Raw genomic sequence first — 20553 nt, forward strand, 5'->3', positions numbered from 1 at the left:
TTTTCAAAATTGAAAGTCTGGGAAGAAAATCCTATTGGGTTTATAAAGGATTTTTCATAGCAGATGACACTGAATAAATAGTAAATAGTAGAGATTTTTATTAACTAAATTTTGTTGGTAGTATATACCTCACCTAGTATATATAATATAGTAATTCAGTATTCACAGAAAAACATCTTAAAAACATATATATATGTTTATATATATGTTTTATATATATGTTTATATATATGTTTTATATATATATATAAAATGGCTACTGTATTTTCTGTGATTGATATGGTTTGGTTCTGTGTCCCCATCCAAATCTCATGTTGAGCTGTAATCTCCAGTGTTGAAAGAGGCACCTTGTGGGAGGTGATTGAATCATGGGGGCAGATTTGCTGTTCTCGTGATGGAGTTCTCATGAGATCTGGTTGTTTGAAAGTATGTGGCACTTCCTCCTTCACTCTTGCTCTCCTGACAGTCATGTTTTCTGTACAATCTGAGGAACTGTGAGTCAATTAAGCCTCCTTTCTTTATAAATTGCCCATTCTCAGGTAGTTCTTTATAACAACGCAAGAATGACTAATATAGTGATTTAGGCAGGGATTTGAAATATTAGTGGTAAAGAAATTTCTTATTGAATGATTTTAAAGCTGTAGGCAGGGCTTGGTAACTCATGCCTGTAATTCCAAAATGTGGAAAGCTGAGGAGGGAGAATTACGTGAGGACAGAAGTTCAAGATCAACTTGGGGAACATACTGAGACCACATCTCCACCAAAAAAAAAAAAAAAAAAAATTCATTTTGAGAGGCTGAGACGGGTAGATTAGAAGGCCTGAGGTCAGAAGTTCAATACCAGCCTGGTCTACATGGTGAAACCCCGTCTCTACCAAATATACAGAAATTATCCGGGCGTGGTGGTGGTTGCTTGTAATACCAGCTACTCAGGAGGCTGAGGCAGGAAAATTGCTTGAACCCAGGAGGCAGAGGTTGCAGTGAGCTGCGATTGTGCCATTGTGCTCCAGCCTGGGCAGCAAGAGTGAAACTTTGTCTCAAAAAACAAAAACAAAAAAAAATTGAAAATTATCTAAACATGGTGACATGTACCTGGATCCCTTGAGCTCAGGTGTTTAGGTTGCAGTGAGCTATGATTGTGCCACTGCACTCCAGCTTGGACAACAGAGTGAGACCCTTTCTCTGAACAAAAAAAAAAAAAGGAAGAAAAGAAAACAGAAAAGAAAAGAAAGAGAGAAGCTGTAGATTTTTCTTGCTTAAATATTGACTTTTTTTACATTATAAAAAACGTATATTCTATATGTTTTATATACTTATAAAATGTTAAAAATGACAGGTGAAATGTTTAAAATACCATTAGGTTATATTAGATAATATATTTTTCATATTTCATAACTCAATTAACTATATAATTTAATTAAATATATTAAATTATATTACTCAACAGTATATCACAATATACAATATTAAATAAATACATACACTTACATAAAATATCACTATAAGAAATCATAAGTAAGTGGGAATTTAAAAATTTACATCTTATTCTGCTTTGGAGAATGAATACTTAGATAATATGTGTTTTCTTTTGAGACAGTCATTTGGAGGATTTTTTTAATTTGTTTTCTCACACATAGGGACCAGGTAATTTATATGTTGTTAAATATTAATACTTTATAAGTTAAAATTTGTTATTTTCTAATTTCTACCTGAAATTTGTCTGAATAATTTGTATAATAAGAACTCTCCTGCTAAGAGCAACTACATAGACAGAAATACAAAACAAAACTACATGCATTATCAGAGGGCAGCTAAGACAACTAAGGCTTTGTGTAGACAATCTTCCAGAGAAAGCAGAAAAAGAAATGTGTTGAATAGTTCTACTTTTAATTTTCTTTCCTCCCTTGTATTATATGCAGATCCTAAGCACTGGGTATGAAGGCCAAGTAAAAGGTCTTGGTTCTGGGCAGGATCCACAGTCACATTTCAAGATTACCAGCTCATCCAGGACTTGAGAGACCAAGACCCAGGAGAAAAGGAAACCTCAGAGAGGTGAGCCTGAAATTCATGTACCAATTTCCCCTGAGGACTTTGTCAATTCCTGAACTTGCAAGAAGAGTAAAAAAACAAAAGTAGCAGCTAAGATGGTAAAAAAGCTTCTAAAATTGCCAGGAACACCACACACACACACACACACACACACACACACACACACACACACACACACACACAAAATCCACCAAGGAGAAGGACTTCAGGAAACCATTCCAAACTTTGAGTTGAAAATACAGAGGGACTACACAGTTGGATCGAAGGTGAATTAGAAAGGATTAGCCTTCACAAAGCTTGACTTCTAGCCCTGAAATACAAAGATTCGTGACAGAATCAAGGATGCTTGGGAATTCTCTGATTGCTAGCCATAAAAATAATCAAATCCTTACTGGAGGAAAATGAATACCAATAATTTACATATTCTTCATAAACAAGATATAGCATTCATTTAACAATTACCAGGTAGACAAGAACCATAAAACCAAAAAGAACAAGAAAAACAATCAATACGTATTCACACATGATTCCGATAATAAAGGAATCAGACAAGCTAAAAGACTGCAAATATGACTAATATGACACAAACTATCCCTGAGAAGACCTTCTTCAATATTTTAATGATCTCAGCATAATCTTGATTAACAAAACATAATGAAAGCTTATTTTATATATTCTTCAGAAAGAACAAAGTGTAAATCAATCTCATTTCTGAATTAAACAAAAATATTCTAAACAAAATATTAGCAACACTAATTGTGGGTATAAATTGGTAAAAAGTTTTTGGACTACTGTTTGATATTATGAATTATAGCTGAATGTATGGATAATTTATTACTCAACTGAATAATAAGTAATGTCATTAAAAGTAAAGGCAAAAACCACAATTATGTTTGCACTAACCTAATACTTACATATTGAACAGAAAGACATTCCCATTTTGCATCAAGAGATCTGTTCAAGAGTGTTTACAGTAGTGTTATTCCTAATAATCAAATGTTGAAAATAAACCAGAAAATAACCTAGTGGTATATTATTATTTCTAACTTTTTCCTACCTTCCTACAAAATGAAATTACATAACAACTTCCTTTATGATCTATCATTCTAGTGCCTCCCAGAAGGGTAAGTCATGTATCTATGACCTCTCTGTTGACTTTCAACTAGCCTAAATGACTAACTTTACCAATGTAATAAAGGCATATTGACAGTATACTAGGTTGAAGCTGGGGTTACAAATTGAGTAACTTCCAGTCCACCTGAAGTTTTATCCTTCATGATAAAAAGAACAATCCACAGGAATCAGCTGCTCCTTCAGCTTTAGTCCCTGAATGACACAGGAAACAAACCTAAATGAAGTTCTTTGTTCTGTTTAATCCACGTGAGTTCATTATAGTATTTCCCATATTTCAGCCAACCTAGAGACACATACATATGGCATAAAAGTTTGTACTGAAAGTCACTGAGAGTTTTATGGTTTTAATGCAGCATTATGCAAAGGAAGGAAAACCAACTTAATTAATGAAATCTCAATTATTCATCAAAAGCAGGATATATAAGTAAAATGTGGTATATTCTTGTAATGGAATAATACACAGTACACTGTAGATGGATTTTATAGCTATAATATAGAGCATCTGCACCACAGAGTATAACACATGCACTTTACAAAAGATTCCAAGAAATCAAGAAGCTTTTTTTTAAAAAAAAAAAAAAAAAAAAAGGAAAACACCACAAATTTCATCACCCACTAAGAATCATTGTTAAAAATACCCCAGACTGACCGGGCACGGTGCCTCATGCCTATAATCCCAGCACTTTGGGAGGCCGAGACAGGTGGATCACAAGGTCAGGAGATCGAGACCATCCTGTCTAACACAGTGAAACCCCGTCTTTACTAAAAATACAAAAAATTAGCCGGGCATGGTGGTGGGTGCCTGTAGTCCCAGCTACTCAGGAGGCTGAGGCAGGAGAATGGCGTGAACCCGGGAGGCGGAGCTTGCAGTGAGCCGAGATTGCACCACTGCACTCCAGCCTTGGCGACAGAGCAAGACTCCATCTCAAAACAAACAACAAACAAACAAACAAAAATTAAATGTCTCTATGTACATGTAAATGTAGGTGTTAGATAAATAGATAATATAGAGTTCATAGACAGATAGTATTTTATAAAATGTAATCAATCTTTATCTCAGAATATATTACATTAAATTGCACCTAAATTTATCAGAAGAAAAAGATACGCCAAGCAAAAGATATCTGTGAACTTCTAATAAGTATTTCTTCATAACGAGAAATTATAATCTTAAAATCCACTTAAATTTAATTAAAATTATGAAAATATTACATTGTTGGAGTAGTTGTGGATTTTAAACATAATTCATCACTATCTAGTGACTCTCTGCTCCAAAAATTAAGTACTATATCAGTCCTCTCATCTTCCATTAACTAATGCTAACAATAATTATATCTTTAAGATTCTGATGTAAACTTTTATAATATTTATATTTTTTTTAACACAAACCCTACAGCTAATTCATCCTGTTTTAATAGATTTAATACTTACACGACTCCTTTGTTACCTTCTCCATTTCATTTGTGGGTTCATATTTATATTGTTTTGTGAAAAGTTTATCTAATACCCATCGTTTTGTCTTGTTTATTCTTTCTCTAGAAAGCCTCAGGCAATCATGGATGCTCTACTCCCACAGAGTTCTTTCAGGTTTGTGTGCAATACCTTAGAGAATGCTTAATGGTGGGTAGATAGAGAAGATGTTCACAGAAGCCAAGTTAGCAAGAGAAGCTGGGACATGGAACTCTTAAACTGCCAAAAATTGGATCCTCATCTATGACTGTTAATTTATCCATGCTACATACAATTTAGCATATGACTTCTGCTTTATGTTTAATGTCCATATCATAGATGACACCCATATGTTTGCGTTAGTAAATTCATTTGGAAATTGTTTTTGTGATAATTGATTTGAAACAAGTTATCTTTGAATATCGTGTTTCCTTCTCATCAACAGTGTTAATCCTTATTTCTTGGATTTGCTTCTCGTGTCTTTGAGGATACTTTTCAACTGAAATCATGCCCTTTGCTACACCAGGCCATGAATTACTCATATGCAGTACAGCCTACATCTTCCCTTTATCTCCCATCTTTTATATAATCAGCTTTATAATTTTGTTCTTCTTATAGTTCTTTTGATGATTTCTTTAAAATTGTCCCCTATGCCTTTAATGCGTTTTATGTCATGTTTATTCTATTTTTGTTTGTTTTAATATAGTTTCTATTTCTGTATCTTGTTTTTCCCTACATTGGATTCTGAACTCTGCTGGAGACATGGTTTGTAATCTTGTAAGCCAATGGAGAATTCTCTGTCTGAATTCAGTTAGTTTTCTTGGACCACTTATCTAACATTTTTTATTCACTATTTTATACTATATCTAAGTTAGACTGATACTGATCTTTTTTGTTTGTTTGTTTTACTATTATTTATCCATGAAATATAGTCTAGGGGGAGTTGACAATGGAAAAGCTTAATCAATAACTCTACTAGAATTTGAGCGTCTGAAATATTCTTCCAAGTCTGTTGTTTAATTTGCCTTGGGGTTGTAACTATCCCTTATTTCAGTGAAAAATGCACTTTAACATATTTGCACATAGCATTGCCACATTTTCTCTTTGTGCTTTGATTGGCCAATTTTGCAGAAGAGCAAACAATTTCTTTAATATTTTTAACCTGAAATCTCCTTTATCACAAATTTAATTTTATGTAGGATTTGATTTAAAATAGTTATTTCCATTATTGCATTTGATTTTTTCTAGGCTTAAACATTTTTTCTCTATATACTATGTGATGATTAATACTGAGTGTCAACTTGATTGGATTGAAGGATGCAAAGTATTGATCTTGGGTGTGTCTGTGAGGGTGTTGTCAAAGGACAATAACTTTTGAGTCAGTGGGCTGGGAAAGGCAGACCCACCCTTAATCTGGGTGGGCACAGTCTAATCAGCTGCCAGCACTGCCAAAATAAAAAGCAGAGAAAAGAACATGAAAAGACTAGACAGGCTTAGCCTCTCAGCCTACATCTTTCTCCCATGCTGAATGCTTCCTGCCCTTGAACATTGTACTCCAAGTTCTACAGCTTTGGGACTCGGACTGGCTTCCTTGCTCATCAGCTTGCAGACAGCCTATTGTGGGACCTCACGTTGTGATCATGTGAGTGAATATCCTTAATAAATTTGCGTTTATATATGTATCTATCCTATTAGTTCTGTCCCTCTAGAGAACCCTAATACATGTTATTTTATATATATAATATACATATATAATATATCTTCTTGAATATTATAATTTTTATACTTTTACTATAAGGCAATTAATTTGAAATTTTAATGTCCTTTGTCACAGGCCTTTAATATATTTTATATGTGCCAAATTGATGATGAATATCTCAACATTACTTTTGAGTAATATTTTACTGATTTATATGTACTTGTACAGTTTACTCCTCTTTCAGCAATGTGAAACCACAGATTTTTGAATGAGAAATTGACCTTGTCTAATTTAGGACATTATTTTATTTGCAAAAAAAAACAGAGTTGAAATGTTCTGATTCTGAGTATATTTTGAATGTTTACTCAACAGAATTTCCCGGTAGATTGGCTATGGGGTAGCAAAATCAAAGGAATGATGGATTACCTCATATTTAGCCTAAGCAAAATACACATGTAACAGAATATTCTACATCCTTGGAAATTATTTATAATAGGAATTTTCAATGACATTGTGGCATAAACTTAATATAATTTAAAAAGAAATACGGGATATAAAATTTAAATAGAATATGGATTTCATCATGTAATTGTGTAATACAATGAAATCTAAAAGTATTTTAAATATGTAGCATGAGTTATCACTATAGTATTGTGAATAAAGATTGTTTTATTTATTTTCATTTATCAATTGTTATTTTTAAAAGTAAGCAATAGGTATGGAAATTGCATATCTGAATATGTTTATATGTATCTATATATACTACAAACTATAAACAATAATACTGTGTTATTGTGTTCCCACAAAGTATACACACATGAATTTATAAATTACATGCAAAAATATATTAAGGGTCTTATCCAGTATATTACACAAGTGTTACTATATAGGCACACTTTTATTATAAAAAGTATGTTCATGTCATCACTATGTTTCAGTATCTATTCAGTTATATTTTAATACTATCAAAGAACAAGAAAACAGAATCCTGCATTTTTTCAAAGAAAAACTTCTGAATAGCGAGGACAGTAAATGTAATTCTGAGAAAGAAACAAAACATAACATAACTTTCTTTTCATTAAACGTAAAGAAAATGACAAATGCAGCTTAATCTACCTTGTGGCTGTAAGCCCTGCATTTATTTATGCTGAACCTGACAGAATCAGAACTTTCTTTTATACTTTGAAATGAAGTGCTGAGGTATGAAAAATACATTCAGATACAATGTATATGATAACAAAGTCAACATAAAATTTCTAAATTAATCTTGTATCTATTCATTTCTACCAGTGACTTGACTTAAATAAATCAATTTCAAATATAACCATTCTTCACATTACAGTACTGTTTAAAGTATAAAATTATTTTGTAATAGCAGTTATTTGCTTACAAAATCAGAAGTCCAGACCTAAGGAAATGCTGAGAGTGAAAAAAAGAATTTGCTGGGCTATCCAACCACAAGAAAGGGGCATTTCGGCCAGCAAGGTGTTCAGTACCAGTAGCAGCAATGATAACACAAACTAACCTTTATCAAGTGCTTGCTGGATGCCACTCACTGCCCTGATTTTCCACATGCAAGGTCTATTTAATACTGAAAACTAACTTAAGGGGTTGGTACTATCAGTACCAAGTTTTTAAATAATAATTTGTATCATTATTTCTTCATTTTATTTACAATTTTGAAATTTTTTGTAATGGTTACAATAGAACAGTATAGGATAAAATAGTATAGGAATATTAGCAAACAGTCACTGGGCTTGTGACCATTATTTATGAATTCTATTATAAAAAAAGTTTGAAGGTCACTGCCATAAAGTCATAAAAGTTATTAAGATTCTTGAGCAAGACAATAACTTTTATTTTAGAATTTTTTTATTTCAGAGTTGTTTCTTATGCTACCAATAGACATTTCATTTTAGAAAGAGGCCTCTGACACCCCAAATATGTTCTGGATTAATAGTAAAATTTAGTTCAATCATTTTAACGTAGAAACTTGTATTAATAATAAAAACATTTGCCTTTTGAAAATTATTTTTTCAGCAATTTGAAAGATTGCTTAAGTCAATTTGCTCGATATTTATTTCAACGGTTTTCATAGATGAAACAGCTCACAAAAATGTGCTTCCAAATGGCAAACTTGACCATAGACTTGAATGTAAATTATGTTAAAACAAGATAAAACAAGACAGAACACAAATTAATCTAGCATGTCTAATCTGTGATAAATCCCAACACAATGAAAGCAAATGGATATAGGAGGCAAACCTCTTCTCTTAGGATAATTTACACACTATACTGTGATATATGGGCCAAATGAAGGGCACCGTGTCTACCTGCACAACAGACACACCAAAGAAGCACCCTCCCCATGTAACCTATAGTTTGCAGTTCATTCACATCCATTCATTCTCACATCTGCCCTTTGCCCTATTTGTTTCCTGTACTAACATATTCTTTCCTTACCTACCTAGTGAATCTACTCCATTTTCAGTATCAACTCAAATTTCACCTCTGAATGGTAATTCTGTGTGCTCAACCTGTACCATAATCCCTTCCCCTTCCTCCCTTCCTCCCTTCCTCCCTTCCTCCCTTTCTTTTCTTTTCTTTTCTTTTCTTTTCTTTTCTTTTCTTGTTTGTTTTAGATAGATCTCACCCTGTTGCCTAGACTGGAGGACAGAGGAGTGATCATAGGTCTCTGCAGCCTCGAACTCCTAGACTCAACTGATCCTCCTACCTGAGCCTCCTGAGTAGTGGGGACTACAGGCACGCACCACAATGCCCAGGTAATTTTTTTTTTTTTTTTTTTTCACAGAGACAGGGTATCACTATGTTGCCCAAGGGGTCTCAAACTTCTGGCTTCAAGCACTCCTCCCACCTAAGCCTTGCAAAGTACTGGGATTAAGGCACGAGCCACCACACCCAGCTAGTTCAGTGATTTCTAATGTCTTCCTTTCTAGGCTGAGTTCTTTGTATTCCCACATAAACATAAACTCCTTGATAGGTGCTTGCTGTCATATTCATGAGACACAAATGATCAAAAACTAAATTATGAAAATAATGTTTCAGTGTAGAAAACTAGACTAAGAACTAGAGCTATTCAGACTCCCAAGTTATTTTTTCCTAAAGGTATTCTATATTAAAGATATTTTCTTTTGCTGCTGTGATTAAAGTAGACAGCTTACTTGGCAACACTGAGCCAATTCAACATTTGATCATATCTAGATTTACTCAAGAGTAATGTCCTGTCGTTTCTTATCACCACCATTAGCAGTGCACAACTTCTTATTATCACCTATTGTTATGATAAACGAAACACAAAAGCATTCACCCAAAGCAGCTGTCTTTAGAGGGTAATAGCTTCTTTATCTAGCTGCAGCAACACTCCTGACTTTGACTAAAGACTGAAATTTTATTCTAACCACTATCAGACAAGGCAACTGCAAAGGTATTCCTTAATTGTTTTTTTTCCCCCTGCAACTTCCAAATTCTGGAGAAAAACTTATTTTGTAGAAGAAATACCAACATTACAAATGCTTAATATTTCAGATGACTAAATCTTAACGCCTTCCTAAAACATTTAAGCTGTCTAAATATTTTACTTCTCTTGTTCCTATTTGAATATTACTGATTATATGAAGCCTTATTAAGCTTAATTTAAAATAAACATTTTTTGGTAGGAAGGTATTAAAATGAAATTAATTAATCTTTTATTTTGACGGTACATGTAACCCTGGATAGATGTTCACATGTCTCTTTTGATATCTTTATTATCTTAATTTATAAACCTAACTCTGTTTGGCAAATGATTTTTTGAAGTGCGTATATACCCATTTTAAAAACCTCATAGCTTTAGACACACAAAAAATCATTTTTAAGGGACGGACAAAACAATTATATTTTTAAAAATATTCAAAGAAAGAAATCTTTAGCTTTTTCTCACATATCAAAATATAGTGCTATCATTACAAAGCACAACATTAAGATGTAAACTATTTGAGTAAATACATTTTTGCTCTTCTAATAGTGTATCTCATAATTTTCATTTGAATTAATAGGAATTTTGAAAAGCAGAAATAAATCTGCCATAAGCTATATCCATTCAATCTGCTACTGCTCAAATAATTCAAAACGCCTTTTCTTGAGGTGATTTGGTACCTGTCTTTGTCTTTTCCTATTTTATTTAATATTTTGTACATTTAAAATTGTACATATATCATAAATCCAGTATGTGAAGAAAAATAAAGTGAATGTTGAGAAACTCAGTAATAATTGTTTTGAAAATATTTTGTTGTATATATGTAAGTACAAAACAAATACATGTAGTATTTAGAATTGTTCTTACTGTTGGAGTGTCTGGTTTTAAGAAGATGTAACTCTGATAACTTCCACTTTAATCAGTATCAATGGGTTACTTTTATTGAAAAGAAGGAATGTATTATATTCTAAAACTTTAAAAAGTGTAACTAAGGTACTTCTATACTATAACAATCTATAATGAAGTCGCATATACAATTATTTTATTTTCAAAATCAGAAAAAACAACATAAAATAAACAATATCTTATATTAGAAATAAAGCACTGCAGTTATTCTAAATTTTAGTTATTTAAGCTACACAATTTGTTAGCAGCTTGATTTTCATAATAAGTACGACAAAAGGTAAGCATGTTAAATAAGACATTATCTGGAATTAAAGACTACTTGCTGATAGTATGTCACACCCACTTCATTCACTAGAATGTACAAATTCAACTTATTCCTGGTTTGTACCACACCCTGGGAACCATGTAACTATAGTCCAAGACACACATTAAGAAAATGCTATTTTACATTTCCCTGAAATAAAAATATACAACTGTCTGCCTAAGAAACCTATTCTACCTTAGACATTTACGTGCAACAGATGTTTTTTGTAGCTTTGAAATTATATTGTCTTTACCTGAATTATGAAACCTATTTGAAAGCATCCAAATGCCTTCAAGGAAAGCAAAACATTGAATGGCACATCCTGGGCATCAGTTTATCTACATGAAAAATGAAAAGTGTGGTGATTTTCACATTTTTAATCTTAACAGTATCAGAGGTTGGTGATGGAGAAACATTTTTGAAAGGAATAGCTATCCCTCCTGTTCACAGTATGGAACAACATGAAGTCAACCATACCTTCCTTTTGTTGGTTTCATCACTTTATAGCCTTGCCTAAACATAAAACTATCAAAAACCCAGAAGATATGTCAGAAAGGATCCAAGAGTTGCTGTTTCCTACACATTTCCTGTGAACAATTAGAGAGTTGTGTTCTCATTTTTACAATAACGTGACTTTTAAGTCTTTTTAATTCTATACCCACATGAAGCATTAAAAGCAGCTTTATCTCTGAAAAGAGAGAGAAAGAAAATAATATATCTTTGCTTTGAATCATGTTTTGTCAGCTCCAGGGATGCCCTGGAAAGGCAAAATTAAAATTAAGCAAATTACTCTTTTAAGAATTATAAACGCCCATTGGAAGAACCAAGCCAGGGATTTCTGCAGCACCTGTCTCTATGAATCCAAACTCCATTTTACTCCTTTGTTTTCAAAAGTGCATGGAAAAAAATCCTTGCAAAATATGATTTTTGTAGGACTTGGTAAATATCTTGTTTGAAGCAAAAAGGAAAACAAGTCAAGATCCTAAAGCACAGAGAAGAAATATCTCTTAAATTGTAACAGAAAACAAGATGATGGTCATACTTTAAAAGATGCATTGATCCCTCCGTGTTTCTAAGACAGATGTAGAATTATCTGCAGATAGCTGCAAGGCCAACTAGAATGTGGTTACATCTAATGTTTAAGTGAGAACATTGAGTTTTGTTATAAGATAGCAGGGAAATTTCAAGAAATAATAAATAAAGGAAATAAGAAGCAAAGCACCAAGAAGGCATGTATATAAAACACTACCAAAAACGTTCGAATAAAATAAAAATCATAAAATGATTTAAAGAACAATCTTTTATAATAAAATAATTCATAAATAAAACACATTGGAAGTATTAAAACTAAGTTTAAGATGTTATATTCTCTCCAGGTAGGTTGTATTGCAAAATCTACCATTGTTCTATTATAATTGATACAAAATCCATTGGTTTTTGCACACACTATAAACAACTATAGTGTGTTTGCAAAAAAACTTCCAAGTGATGTAAACTTGGATGTGAGCACAGCTCTATCACTTAATAGGCTCAGTCACAATTTCTATATCTACGAAAGTGAAATGGTTGGCCTCATATGTATTATTACTGTGTGATATGGTTTGGCTCTGTGTCCCCACTCAAATCTCACATTGTAGCTCCCATAATTCCCACATATTGTGGAAGGGACCTGGTGGGAGATGACTGAATCATAGGGCAGGTCTACCCCTTGATGTTCTCATGATAGTGAATGGATCTCATGAGAACTGATGGTTTTAAAAATGGGAGTTAACCTGCACAAGCTCTCTCTTTAGATGTGACTTGCTCCTCTTTGCCCTCCATAATGACTGTGAGGCCTCCCAAGTCATGTGGAATTGTAAGTCCAATAAACCTCTTCCTTTTGTAAATTGGTCAGTCTCAGGTATGTCTTTATTAGCAGCATAAAAACTGACTATTACACTGTGAGACTAAAAGTAAAATAAATATAAAACATTTGGCGTAGTGATTATCACATCAGAAGTATAAGTATTTACTACAGTCATGACTATTTTTCTATTTCTATTTTACTATGTTGAGTGATTTTAATAATTGTTACACTAGCGAGTAACGTACTCAGTAGTATGTTGAAGCAGGTTTAGAACTGGTTTTGTGTAGAGGTTGGAAGAGTCTGGAGAGCTAAGAAGACAGGAAGATGAGGAGAAACATATTTAGCCCACAGCAATCACCAAAAGTTTTGGTGTCAGCCACATAACTTTTGAGGAATATCTCTTAGATACAGATCAATTTTATCTATAGTTCATTGATAAAAACAATATTCATTGAAGTCTTATTACAGGCCAGTCACTGTTTTGTTTAGTGAGATAAAGTAGAGGCTAAGACTGACAAGACTGAAATAGAAACCCACATGGATGACTTGTACATACTATTTAAAGAAACAGTACATAGACACACACACACACATATAGAGATACGTGCATATATTCACATATTTACATATAAACATATGTGAAATGTTGGACACTGTTGAGTGATGTGAAGAAATAAAGAAAGGTGAAGAGAAGTTACCTTGACAGGACTTGACTAAAATGAGGGGATTTTTACTTTGTGAACAACTGATGAACAAATTTTCCAAGGGGAGCAGAAAGTGATATGTCCTGTGATGGAAACAAGCTTGACAAAAATAGTTGGCCTATATGACTCAAGTGCATGAGAGGAAAAAATGGGCAATAGGAAATGAAGCCATTTACATAACAAAGGCACAAATTATTTGGAACCTTTAAGCCTTGAGAAAGATTTGAAGTTGTCATTCAAGTGTGGAATCATGCTGATGGAAAACATCAATGGCAATCATTTCCCTTCACAACATTAATACAAAGTTATAGAATTAATTTTAGAGAATCTCCAAAGACCATTGTAAACTTTTAAAACTTTTAGTTGTCAGGGTATAAGAAAAGACTGTAGAAAAATCAGGGATATTTTTTACATGGAACCCATTTAGTCTCCTATCCATTGTCAACAAATAGACCTGAGGGTTCCAGCACAAGTACAATGTTCAGGTGTCCCAGGAGTTTTCTCACCTGGATCACAGTAGGCACTTTTCACAATCAGAATTGCCATTTGAAAGGTAGTAGGGATGAAGGAGAAATTAGAATTTTCCACTTAGTTTTGTGTTAGTTTAGAGTCAGCTGTGTTTGGGATGGGAAGAAATTAGGGCTCACACCACAGCCAAAAATTAGGGTGGCTTTTCATTTTTAGTGATTCTAATCAAAGGATGAGTTTCATTGTTGGAGATCACTTTTCTAAATAGAAAGTGCACATACTCCAAGTTATAGAGCAGAAGTACTGCAGTGATCCTATAACTCAAATAAATCAGGTTCTACAAAAATTAAGATGAAAAAATATTACTTGATGCAGCATTTTCAAACATATGTATGTAATATATACATATATAAGCAGTACTATATATACACTGATTTGTTAAATTGGAAATATATTAATGATTCATTTTTAACAGCAATTATAAAAGAGGGGTCATAGTAATACCAATGCTTATTTACATATTTTTGATCACTTATCATGTATTAATGACAACTAGGACCCCACAAGTCTAAGATAAGATTGTGCAGTATTTTCTGAAGCAATACAAAAGTAAAATTATCAATTATCTATCCCAGTTTTATGACTTTAAAAGTTTTGCAAGACATAATGATAAAGAATATTTATAATGATAGCATGATATTATGGGGCCAGAAACTCTTGGAATCATAAGGGAGAGTCTTCTGCTTTGGGGAGCTCTCCATATACACTCTGGATATTAAACCAATTTATAGGGCACAGAGTCAAATGACAGCTTATAATTATGCAATTAGAATAAGTCACACATGCCTTGAACACTTAAGTTATGGGAACTAAACAATATTTGCTTTGGCTTAAAACTCTTGGTGATTGCTATGGGCTACATATGCTTCCCCTCATCTTCCTGTCTTCTGAGCACTCCAAACTCTTCCAACCTTTGCCCAATGCCCAGTTCCGAGGCTGCTTCTAAATCTTCAGGTATCTTCATAGCAGCACTCTAACCCCAGTACCAATTTTCTGTATTAGTCCATTTCGTGTTACTATAAAAATATATCTAGTCTGGGTAATTTATAAAGAAAAGAGAGTTATTTTGCTCACAATTCTTCAAACTGTACAAGCAGCATGGTGATATGGTTTGACTGTGTCCTCACCCAAATCTCATCTTGAATTATAACTCCTACAATTCCCATGTGTTGTGGGAGGAACCCAGTAGGAAGTGATTGAATTACGGGGGCAGGTCTTTCCTAAGCTGTTCTCATAATAGTGATTGAGTCTCATGAAGTCTGATGGTTTTAAAAACGGGAGTCTCCCTGCACAAGCTGTCTCTCTTGCCTGCCACCATCCACGTAAGATGTGACTTGCTCCTCCTTGCCTTCCACCATGGTTGTGTGGTCTCCCCAACCAGGTAGGACTGTAAGTCCATTAAACCTCTTCTTCTTTCCAGTCTTGGACATGACTTTATCAGCAGCATGAAAATAGACTAATGCAGTAAATAAGTACCAGTAGAGTGGGTGCTGCTGAAAAGACACCTGAAAATGTGGACATGACTTTGGAACTGAGTAACAAGCAGAGTTTGGAAGGCTCAAAAGAAGACTGGAAAATTTGGAACTTCCTAAAGATTGGTTGAATGGCTTTGATAAAAATGCTGATAGTGATATGAACAATAAGGTGCAGGCTGGGGTGGTCTTAGATGGAGATGAGGAGCTCATTGGAAACTGGAGCAAAGGTGACTCTTGTTATGTTTTAGCAGAGACTGGTGGCATTTTGTCCCTGTCCTGGAGATTTGTGGAACTTTGAACTTGAGAGAGATGATTTAGGGTATCTAGCATAGGAATTTCTAAGCAGCAAAGCATTCAAGATGAGTCTTGGGTGCTGTTATGGGCATTCAGTTTTATAAGGGAAGCAGAGCATAAAAGTTTAGAAAATTTACAACCTGACAATGCAATAAATAAGAAAATATCACGTTCTGAGGAGAAATTTAAGCTAGCTGCAGAATTTTGCATAAGTAACGAGAAGCCAAATGTTAACCCCCAAGACAATGGGGACAATGTCTCCAGGTCATGTCAGAGGTCTTCATAGTAGCACCTCCCACCACAGGCCCAGAGGCCTAGGAGGAAAAAAATGGTTTTGTAAGCCATGCCCAGGGTCTCCTTGCTGTGTGCAGTCTAGGGACTTGGTGCCCTGCATCCCAGCCACTCCAGTCATGAATAAAAGGGGCCAAGGACAGCTCAGGTCATGGCTTCAGAGGGTGCCAGCCTTAAGCCTTGGCAGCTTCCAAGTGGTGTTGAGCCTGTGGTGCACAGAAGTCAAGAATTGAGGTTTGAAAACCTCCACCTAGATTTCACTGGATGTATGGAAATGCCTGGATGTCCAGGCAGAAGGTTGCTGCAGGGGTGGGGTTCTCATGGAGAACCTCTGCTATGGCAGTGTGGAAGGGAAATGTCAGGTTGGAGCTCCTACACAGAATCCTTACTTGGGCACTACCTAATGGAGCTGTGAGAAGAGGGCCACCATCCTCCAGACCCCAGAACGGTAGACCCACCAACAGCTTGCACCGTGTGCCTGGAAAGATGTAGACACTCAACACCAGCCCATGAAAGCAGCTGGGAGGGAGGCTGTACCCTGCAAAGTCACAGGGGCAGAGCTGTCCAAGACTATGGGAACCTACCTAGTGCATCAGCATGACCCAAATGTGAGACATGGAGTCAAAGGTGATCATTTTGAAGGTTTAAGATTTTACTGCCCTGCTGGATTTTGGACTTGCATGAGGCCTGTAGCCCGTTTGTTTTGGCCAATTTCTCCAATTTGGAATGACTGTATTTACCCAATGCCTGTATTCCATTGTATCTAGGGAGGAACTAACTTGCTTTTGATTTTACAGGCTCATAAACAGAAGGGACCTGTCTTGCCTCAGATGAGACTTTGGACTGTGGATTTTTTATTTAATGCTAAAATGAATTAAGACTTTGAGGGACTGTTGGGAAGGCAGGATTGGTTTTGAAATGTGAGGACATGAGGTTTGGAGGGTCCAGGAGCAGACAGGTATGGTTTGGCTGTGTCCCCACCCAAATCTCATCTTGAACTGTAAGTCCCTCAATTTCCATGTGTCATGGGAGGGACCCAGTGAAAGGTGACTGAATTATAGGGGTGGGTCTTTCCTGTGCTGTTCTCATGATAGTGAATGAGTCTCATGGGATCTGATAGTTTTAAAAATGCGAGTCTCTTTGCACTAGCTCTCTCTCTCGCCTGCCGCCATCCATTTAAGTTTTGACTTGCTACTCCTTGCCTTCCACCATGATTGTGTGGCCTCTCCAGCCATGTGGAACTGTAAGTCCATTAAATCTCTTTTTCTTCCCAGGCTTGGGTATGTCTTTATTAGCAGCATGAAATGGTGTCAGCACCTGCTTCTGGTGAGGGCTTCAGGAAGTTTTTACTCATGGTAAAAGGGATGGCCGGAATAGGGGTACATGTGTCACATGTCAAGAGATGGAGCAAGAGAGAGAGGGGCAATACTAGACCCCTTTTAATAACCACATCTCAGAGAACTCATTACTATGGGGAGATCACCAAGCCATTCATAAGGGATCTGCCCCTATGACCCAAATACCTCCTCTTAAGCCCTGTCTTTAACATTGGAGATCACATTTTAACATGTGATTTGGAGGGAACAAACATCTGAACTGTGTCATGTTTCCTAAAATTCATATGTCAAAAACCTAATCACCAATGTGAAGGCATTAGGAGGTGGGTCTTATGGGAGGTAATTAGGTCATGAGGCTTTCATGAATGGGATTAGTGCTCCTAAAAACTAGGCTTCAGAGAGCTGTCTCTGAACATGAAAATGCATTCCAGCACATGAAAACACAGTCGTTTCCTCAGGAGAAGGTGTCGTTTACATGAACCAGAAAGCATGCTGTCAACAGACACCAAATATGCCTGTGTCTTGGTCTTGAACTTCCCGGCAACCAGAACTCTGAGTAACACATTTCTGTTGTTTGTAAGATACTTGGTTTATGGTACTTTGCTATATCATCCTGAATAAATTAAGACACTATCCAATTACCTACTTGCTTACAATAGAAAGATTAATAATTATTGTGGTGTTGATGACATATTTGTGAATAAACAAATTCTAGATTTATTTCTTTTTCTTCCTTTTCTTGAGACAGTCTCACTCTGTCACCCAGGATGGAGTGCAGTGGTGCTCTTGGCTCACTGCAGCCATTGTCTCCTGGGTTCAAGCAATTCTCCTGCCTCAGTCTCCTGAGTAGCTGGGATTACAGGTGCATGCCAGTACGCCTAGCTAATTTTGGTGTTTTTAGTAGAGACAAGGTCTCACCACGTTGGTCAGGCTGGTGTCGAACTCCTGACCTCAAATGATTTGCCTGCCTTGGCCTCCCAAAGTGTTGGGATTATGAGCCACCATGCCTGGCCCTGGTTATTTTTCTTCATGGTTACCATCAACATACACAGTTGAACATGTTGATAAAAAGCAATGCAATTTTGGAAACTGTACTCCATGATATATATAAATTGCCCGGTAAGTATGGAAATGTTTATTTTTTGAGACAGTCTTGCTCTGTTGCCTAGTCTGGAGTGCAATGGTGCGGATCTCCACTCACTGCAACCTCCGCCTCTTGGGTTCAAGTGATTCTCCTGCCTCAGCCTCCTGAAGAGCTGGGGTTACAGGCATGCGCCACTATGCCTGTCTAATTTTTTGTATTTTTAGTAGAGACAGGGTTTCACCATGTTGGCCAGGCTGGTCTCGAACTACTGACCTCATGATCCGCCTGCCTCGGCCTCCCAAAGTGCTGGCATTACAGATGTGAGCCACCACACCTGGCCTATTTTTTATATATATTTATATAAAAACATATATGTATTTGTAAATATTTATATATAATAGATTTTAATGTATTTGATCTTTGTTTAAAATTTATTACAACTATTTTATAAAACATACAATGACAACAACTCTTTTGCTAAAATAATCAAGTATTTTATTGAAAATACCCTCAATTACATAAAGCACAAAAAGGAACTATTTACATACCAGTGACCACAGGAAGTGTCTGAATCAAGAGACCACCAGGGTAGAATAAAGATATTATTTATGATTAGCTACTAAAATATTCTCATTCTTAATTACTGTTGAGCTCTTTAATTTTTTCAAATTAACTGTAAACTATCATTTAATCATTTATTAACCTTTACCAGCAAGAATGGCAACCACATAATTGGCAGAATATATTTGTTTGAGAATGTTATATTAGATTGAGCCATATGAAATTTCTAATATCCTATTTGGTTTTAACCAAATTGATAACTTTATATGTTTCAATAAAAGGATTTGGTTCATTTTGCCCTAAAATATGTTTGTTTAAGGAAGGTGAGGTTTTTCATTTAAGATGGAAGCACTTGCACTATCTTTGTAAAAATTAAACTCTCTCGGTGTGTGTACACATACTTGGCTGGCTCTCTCTTACACCTATGGTAAAAAATAAATTTGCCACTATATATATATGTAAATAAACACAAAGTAATTACATGGTTAATAAACACATATCAAAATGTTATGTGAGATATAGCATGAATTATAATATATAGAAAAATCAAGGAATTCTTAAATATTACCAAAATATTTCTTAAATATGTTGAATGCATTCTTAAAAACTTAGTGTGAAATAGTTTTATATGCAGCAGATATCTCCCAATTATATTTCTGCATATAATAAATATTAAAAGATTAATGAATTGGCCATGAATGTTACAGAATATTAGTGTATCATTGCATAAGCTATTAATGCAATGTAAGATCCGAGGATATAAAATATGAGCTTAATAGCTAAAAGAGTTTTCTGATTTGGCAAAGAGACATATATTTTATTGAAATAAATACTACACCTTTACAAATCAAGTTTCTGTGGCATATGGAATATTAGATGAAACAATATAAAACATAAAACATATACTTATATTAAATAAATATAAAACACAATGCTATGACTCTATAGATGTATTAGTTCCTTTTCATGCTGCTGATGAAGACATACTCAAAACTGAGAAAAAGAAAGAGGTTTAATTGGACTTACAGTTCCACATGGCTGGAGAGGCCTCAGAATCATGGCAGGAGGTGAAAGGCACTTCCTACATGGCAGCGGCAAGAGACAAAATGAGGAAGAAGCAAAAGGGGAAACCCCTGATAAACCCGTCAGATCTCGTGAGACTTACTCACTATCAGAAGAATAGCACGGGAAATTACCTCCTTCTGGGTCCCTCCCACAACACGTGGGAATTCTGGGAGATAAAATTCAAGTTGAGATTTGGGTGGGGACACAGCGAAACCATATCAATAAATAACTAATTTAACAGGTAAATTTTTGGCAAACTAATCAAATTAGAAGATTAATTTTGTTTTTAACTTTCTGAAACCCAAGACATAAAGAGAAGACATATTTCATTATTATAATATTTAATATTTTAA

General features: G+C 34.9%; 1 long non-coding RNA gene across 1 annotated transcript in view; it reads left to right on the top strand.

Annotated features, from left to right (window-relative positions):
• The first annotated feature begins 1915 nt into the window (after positions 1-1915).
• The window catches only part of LOC108512396 (uncharacterized), a 29166-nt gene continuing 10528 nt past the window's right edge, over positions 1916-20553 (top strand). The window contains exon 1 of the long non-coding RNA XR_001880590.1: positions 1916-2051. This is a non-coding gene — a long non-coding RNA (uncharacterized LOC108512396). The remainder of the gene's footprint in view (positions 2052-20553) is intronic.

Source organism: Rhinopithecus bieti, unplaced genomic scaffold (genome assembly GCF_001698545.2).
Source record: "Rhinopithecus bieti isolate Rb0 unplaced genomic scaffold, ASM169854v2 scaffold_28121, whole genome shotgun sequence".
Lineage (NCBI taxonomy): Eukaryota > Metazoa > Chordata > Mammalia > Primates > Cercopithecidae > Rhinopithecus > Rhinopithecus bieti.